This window comes from Brassica oleracea, chromosome C5, assembly GCF_000695525.1.
Source record: "Brassica oleracea var. oleracea cultivar TO1000 chromosome C5, BOL, whole genome shotgun sequence".
NCBI lineage: Eukaryota > Viridiplantae > Streptophyta > Magnoliopsida > Brassicales > Brassicaceae > Brassica > Brassica oleracea.
In genome coordinates this window covers 31,139,203-31,146,863 of record NC_027752.1, presented here as the reverse complement: position 1 = coordinate 31,146,863, position 7,661 = coordinate 31,139,203, and the positions used below count along the sequence as shown (strand labels likewise).

Here is a 7,661-nt window from a genome sequence, read left to right as displayed (position 1 = left end):
AAAAAGGCCTAGACAAATGGCCAAAGTCTTAACCGAAATAAATTAAAGAAAAAAAAAACAATAGACCGGCCGCGGTTTGAGATGTCCGGATCAGAACTCATAGTATGCTTGCATGTTGCCTCGTTAAAACCTTTCGGGAAAACCTAGTGGGACAAAATCCGATAAGGAAAAAGAGTACAACAGCATACTACTCCTTCTGATGGCGGCTATATCTCTGAACCGGAAGCAAGTTGGTTGGATGGATTGAGGATGAAGGTGGAAATGGTCAGGCCGGCTTCATTCTGGTCAATGGAGGAGAACTGGCTTGAATGAAAGGAGTGTGGGACCTCCAATGGTTCGCTGGTGTCTTCAAGCTTTAAGTCGGCCAACTCCTGGATCAATAGTTGCTTGAATCCGGTTTGTTCCTGTGCAAGCAGCTCTTGGACAGCTTTGGCAAATCCAGCTCTTATAACCCTTGATCCGGACCTTGTGGTAGGACCTTTACGGATGATGGGAACCTCAGTTGTGGGTACTGCAACAGGATGAAAGGAATGGGAAATAATTGCATGGCACTGTTGAGACGGATCACATGTGTTTGAAAGTCTTCATACGCCTTGTTGTCATTGAGGTTGAAATCTGGTCTGACTCCTTGTTGGTAGTCGTTGTGGTGAATGAGAGTAGGTAGCGCGTGAATTTTGCCGGTTTTGTTGTTGACTTGAACTGGGCGGTGAAAGAAGTATATTGTATGAGGGTTGAAGAAAGGTTGAGACCTCCTTGACTCCTTAACTTCTTGAATGATAAGCCCGTTGCTTTTGCTGATTTCCATAATTTACCCTTCCAAACAGATAATGGTGCAAACCATGTTAGAAATGTCGAGAGGCATTCCTTATGTCCTCGTTGAGGGTCAGTGAATTGTGTGCTGATGTATTGGTATAACCATTGAATACCAGTGAAAACAAAGAACTTCTTCTGGCATGTACGTATTTTCGATCCTGTAGAGATGAGCAAACAGGTAATCCGGGTGAATTCCCATCGGTGAAATGAGATGATTGTGGATTCCGTATTTTGACAAAATGATGGATTGATAGAATAAAATCTTGTCGAAGAGGTGTTCGTGTAGGGCATCTTTTTTGATAAGCGTATGAGCGTCGTCAAGCATGTTGGAATCGAAGTCATAGTAACGTCTTGCTGAAGAGCTCTCCATTATTTGTATTTCTTTTACTGGATTTCTACTGAGCATGTCTGCGAGAGTGTTCTTCGATCCCTTTAAATAGACAAACTCAAAATCATACTTAGAGAACCATTCGCTCCATCGTAATAATTGCTGATGTGGGACCATCTTCTCCTTGAATTGTAACATCTTTGGGAAAGATGACATGTCCATTTCGATGCGAAATCGATGGAACTCAAACTTCTCGATAGCCTTCTTGACGGCCAGTATTTCTTTGAACGTGGAGTGATAATGCATTTCGGAATCTTTAAAGCGTCCACTTTTATATCCACAGATTTGAGGTTTCCCATTTATTTCTTCATATAAAATGGCTCCCCAATATTTGTCACTCGCGTCAGTCTGTAAAATGTGTGCTCCAGTGGAGGGAATCTTTAAAGGCGGTATCTTCTGCACCTCTAGTTTTAGGCTTCTGACAGCTTCGGTTTGCCGATTTGTCTATTGTGGTGGATTCTTTCTCAGCATATTCAGTAGCGGTCTTGTCAGTTACGAAAATTGCGGGATAAAGTCGCTAACATAATTGATTACACCAAGGAATTGCTGGACTTGTCGTTTTGTGAGATTTTCGTCAGGAAAATCTAGGAGTGTTGTAGCAAGATGGGCTTGTGGTGTAAAATTGCCATATGTGATTTGCATTCCAAGGAAGTCGATGTTGGGCTAGGCTATAACCATTTTTCGGGCTGAAAGCATGATTCCATATTGTATGATGATGCTTTGAAACTGTTGAAAAGCTGAACGTGTTCCTTTTTGGTCGATCAGAATAGAAGTATATCATCGATATATATCAAGGCTGTGTGGAGCAGAGGTTTGAATATACGGAGCATCGCTTGTTGGAATAATGATGGTGCGGTCTTGAGGCTGAAAGGTAAGACGTTCCATTGAAGATGTCGATTAGGAAGGAAGAATGTAGTTTTGTATCTTTCTTCAGGATGAACCCCAAGTCGCAAAAAACATGACATAAGATCAAATTTTGAAAATATTGTCGCTCCTTGAAGATGTTGAAGAAACGCTCTTTTGTTTGCTAGCGGAAATTTGATATCTTGCAGATACTGATTCAATGGCTTGTAGTCGATGACCAGTCTTAACTTTCCTCTTGCTCGTTCAACACGATTATTGACGTAGAAAGCTTTGCATGCCCAGGGAGATTTAGTTGTTGAGACTACTCCTTGTCTCACTAGCTGGTCGCATTCATCGTTTCGCCTATTTAGCAGTCTGGGTGGCATTCCTGCATGACTCTCTTTTGTCGGGTGGTTTGAATATTTTCCTTAAAGGGCAAGGAAACAAAGAACTCTGAGTTTAACCACAGTGGGTTGTTGCATTTTTGGAAGAAATTTGTATGTGAGTCTGCACATGATGTTGTCGTTATTTTTTTTCTGATTTTTGTAAACCCTTGAGAGACCAATCCTTCAATTGCGAAAAGTCGTGGAATCGTTGTGAAGGCTTTGTAGAGATTTTTCCACCTTAATCCTCGTGGTTCGATTGACATATCAAATTCTTTCTTGAAAGCGTAATAGGAGTCCCATCCTAATATCAAATCCTTTCTAGGTGCAGTAGAGCCGAGTACTTCGGTAGTGTTGTGGCACCCGGAGAAAAGTTTGATCTTGATTGGTTTTGATTTGAGCTTGATTGTCAGTGATCCCGAGTTTGCAACACGAAATTCCTGTTGATGAGGTAGCCACATGGACGGAGAAAGAATTTTAGGATTTATAATCGTTGTATGGGCTCCGGTGTTTATGAATGCAATGGCGTGAACTGGGTCTTCTTGACAGGATGGGTCGAAGATCGTCACTTGTAAATGCAGAGTTTGTATCTCGTCTTGCCGTGGTATTTTTGTGATCTTGAAACAACAATCATCATCTTCGTCAGGAGATGACTCAGAAGAGTTGTCACGAGTAACCACAAATAGCGTCGTTGTCGTCACTATCATAAGATAGAACATACTCTAGGTCATGGCCTTCAAGGTCAATATCTGGTGCAATTTCAGATATCGAGTTAATTAAGTATTTCTTCTTCTTGGCGGATTTGTTTGGACAGTTTTTTGCGAAGTGTCCTTCTTTTCGGCATAGAAAACATCTTGTTGATTTTTTGAAGCTTCGTTTCTTTCGAAAGAATCTTCTGCGTTTGAATTTTTCGGAACGTTTAGAGAGTCGATTTTTGAATTTTCGACGTCTCTCATGTGTACTGCACGAGCAAGATTTCTTGGACTTTGAACACTTGATTGATAGATCTGGTCTGGCACATATTTTTGATAGCTGCTTCGATCTATCCATGAATTCCATCCAGAATTCCTTCTGTTTGCAGAGTTTGTCCACTGTTCTGAACACATATTGCTGGATTTGACCAATAGAAGCTTCTTCGATTGTTTGTTCTTGATATCTGATGTATAGCTTAGTCTGCTGACTAAGATAGTCATCGATGGAAGAGACGTATACGTGCTTCGGGCTTGGATTGTTAAGGCCATTCAGGGCGTAGTACCTTCGTGTTTGTCTTTCGAAGTGTTTTGAAAGATCTTTCTTTCATAACAAACAACATTTTACTGAGAAGAATTCGTCTTGTAGTTGTTCCTTCTGGTGTGTAGGTGTACCAATGAATTCTCTATGAATTTCTCCAAGGAGCAATGGTATTGTTGTTTGCTAGACTTGTTGTTGTCTATATTCACCGAGCGAATTCCACCATTCTTTAACTGCTCCAGATAGTCTTGCAGTGAATTGTTGGATCACCATTTGTAAAGGAGATGTAATGGCTTCAGAATTCATCCATGCATGAAACTCGTCGAGACGGTCATTCCATTTTTCAAAGGGAATGTCATCGAATGTTAACACCATGATTTTTAAAGAAAATTTCTTAGTTGGAATCTCCTGCCTGGGAGGCACATAATTCATTTCTTCATCACTGGAATAGACATGTTGATACTTGGTTCTTTTTTTGGGGTTTTCGATCCTTCTCCAATTGCAAACTGTTTTGGTAGAGATTGCTCATTTGATTCGGTCTCGTAGTCACTGGAACTTGTATCTGAGATGTGACCGATATTTCTGATTTGTCGAGAAGATGAGGGTTGTTGATTATTTTGATCATATGTCTCAGGAAGCTTGCTGAGATTATTGAGCAGGTTTGCCATCGAAAATTCGATTATCCCAATGTCATGTCCTTTCTTCTTGTTGTCTTCAACAGACTCGTAACTAGAGGACGACGTAAGAGTTCTTTTCTTATTTGATTTGACTTGACATTCTGATTCCTTTTGACGCCGAGACTTTGAACGCGTTGTCTTGGGATGATAGATGATAGAAGTCGAGCCATAGCGAGATGTAAAGACTTCGTCGGAGGATAGAAAGCCCAATAATGGAGATTTTGTCTTTTGAGTCTGATGACCAAAGAGTAAATCTAGGAGAGTAGGATCCTTGATACATTGGCATACCTGACGATGTGTTTCCAAGGGGATCAAAGTATGTATTAGCTTGCTGCTGATTATGAATCATACTTTCTAGGCACTTTTGGAGACCTCTTAATTGGTTTTTAAGACTAGTCGTCTCTGCTTCTTTGTTGCGGAATTGAGTTGTATTTGCCAACATATGTTTTGCCATAGTCATCATTTCTTGATCGAGATTGCCAAGTCGTCCATGTATCTCTGTGATCAAATTTTGGAGGCCGAGTAATCTGTTACTATATCCTTCCGCCAATTGATCAACTTTATGATTTATTGTTGATAAAAGTTGATTCTGAGGGAGCGAATTCTCCGTTTGCCAGTTGAGGACCTTCTCTGCTTGACTTAGTTGGCTGGGACCAGAAGAGTCGATAGCTTGAGAAAGAATCTTTGGGCTATGGGCTATGTTGTTCTTTAAGAAGTCTTCTTGTGGAGGGAACACATCACTATTTATCATCATGAGCTCTTGTTTTGGCTCATCTTTCTTGTCGGAGTATTGGACTATAAAGTCGTACCTTCCTTCACCGAGCGGACCGACAGAAGTATCTCCTTCGAGATATCTTTTGTAGAGCGGGTCTTTCTTTTTTCTTCGGCGTATGCGAATGTCTTCATCAGATTCGTAGTTTGCTTCTTCACAAGTAATACAAGAACATACATCAAAATAACAGTGTCCATCTTTGTCTTTAAAAGGATAGATTATAGTCCCATCTCTTTCAAAAGAACTTGGTTTAGGATTTTGTTCTTTTGCTGGACTGTGGAAGCTTCGTTCATCAATCTATATCGCAAATTGAGTGAACAGTTGCTTTTGAAATGATGATGATCTAGGTTTCTCGAATCTGATCTCGATTGTTCCATCATTTCGAGAATGAAAGGTGGCTTCCGATGATTGGATAGGCGACTGGGTAGCTTGATGAAGCTTCTCATAACTTGTTACCCATGATTCCGGTAGCCAGCGTAGCAATTCTTCACGAGATGTAAGGTAGCTGCTACACCTTTTTCTTGCATAGGTGCTCCGATTAGTTGAAACTGAACCTTGAGTGTCTTTAAGAGATTCGGGTCTTGTAAAGAAACATTAAAGTTTAGAAACAGTGTTATGAATATTGTTTCTGCGTTTAATGTTGTTTGAACCGTTCCGATGCATGCTTGCTGGTAGGACTTTAATCGAGAGTCGATCAAAGCTATCCGGGCGATGACTGGTAGACCTTTTCTCGTATGTAAGGTCAAACCAATTCTCATTACACCAAAGTGAAGGTGAGTATAGCCTTGCTGCTGCCATAACCTAGGCAGGTTTTCCGGGATGTTCAGAGAAATAAATTGCTCTTTTTCTGTGGCTGGAACTTGGCAAGATGAAAACTTGCTGGACTGGACATACTCCATGACCTTCCGATTCGATGACGGTTTTATGAGCTCGCGAACACCTTTAACTGAAAAGGCGCTAGCCTTAACTCCAGCCATCATATGCAGAGAGATCCTCTGCCTCTGGAAAGTTCTGTTAAGAAAAATGAAACTCATATGCTTTCAATAAAATACTGGGAGAGATTCATCTTAGCAACAAGAGTTACACAGAAGCCCTTTTACAAAAAAAAAAAAAACAAGAGTTACACAGAACTGATAATAAGTAAACAAACATACCCTAGGATTAGGAAGAAGCTGCAAATCATATCCTGCAATACATCACTTAGATTCAGCAAATAGAGGTCGAAAACCCTAACTACTAATCTCAGAAAGAAGCAAATGCTGCAAATCCATTACACAATCGTATATCTAGCTTGATCTTTGATTTAGTGAAACGTACAGAGAGAGGGAGGTAGAAGACGAGCTTGAAGGAGAACTTGCGGAGTTCTTTAAAGAGGCAGTAGCAGAGGACGATGAAGGTTGAGCCGACCAAGTAGAGCCTTGATGCGCCTGTGTTAATCGCCGTGAGATCTCCGGCAGTTAAGCTGATAGATATTGAATACTAGAGCTGACGTGGCTGTGGGTTGCTGAGCTGGCAAGAGGAAAGGAGATGACAGTTAGATGGGTGAAAGAATATAAATAGAAGCTTTACCTTTCTTATTGTACAGAGCCTACAAAAATGATTTACATTATTTAAGGGTGCTATCTGACACCCCTGCCCTTTACATGGATCCGCCTCTGCAGAATGGTGGTAGTAGTTGGTATAGTAGATCTACGGCTTTAACACTATGATTTTAGATTGTTAGAGAGTGAACTTATACTCTTTTCTAAATTGAGTTCTCATCTTCTCATACAAACTCAGTATTTAAGCTACCAAATAAGATTATTTACATGGATTCACACACTATACGTTATTCCTCACCGCATCAATCGGCGCCAACACAAGTATTGCCAACACACCGCATCAATCTACGTTAAGGGTTTGATTAGGAAGAAACACTCCCAACAAATTCTAATCGATTATAGTTGTTGTTTGAAATGATGATGTGCATGCTTATTAATGGAATTTAAACTAACAAATAAGATTGTTTACATGGATTCACATACTACGTTATTCCTCACCGCATCAATCGGCGCCAACACACGTATTGCCAACTCCAAGCCAAACTCTTGTTTTGTAAGACCTAAGAAAAAACACTCCATTTGTGCTTACCTAATTTGAGTTAGAATCTTACTTGTTTTTTTTTTTTTTATCAAATATATATTTATAAATAACAGGATACAGAATCAAAACCCATAATGCAAACCATTTATAACTAAGTTCACCATCCATTACAACACACCCACATGAAACGTTTAATAGAAATCCAAAAAATCAGATATTCACAATAAAAAATACACCTAAATAGGGGATTCAATTTCCTCATAGTCTAAAAGCTTGGCAAACCAAAAGGGATGGCATACCGCAATATAAAATCTTACTTGGTTTCAATTACTATAATTATATAAATATAAATGGCATACAAGATTAAAAAAATATGACAAAGATATTATTGAATAAAAATCAAGATATAACAATATTTATATACAAATAAATTTAACTTTCTGCAAACTCTAAATATATAACGGTGTATTTTC

General features: G+C 39.7%; 1 long non-coding RNA gene across 1 annotated transcript; it reads right to left on the bottom strand.

Moving 5' to 3' along the window:
* Positions 1-5,965: 5,965 nt before the first annotated feature.
* LOC106294386 lies at positions 5,966-6,601 on the bottom strand. The gene is made up of 3 exons (XR_001260825.1): positions 6,424-6,601; positions 6,261-6,292; positions 5,966-6,117 (listed from the first exon to the last, which is right to left on the bottom strand). It is a non-coding gene; the product is annotated as an uncharacterized LOC106294386 (long non-coding RNA).
* Positions 6,602-7,661: the final 1,060 nt, after the last annotated feature.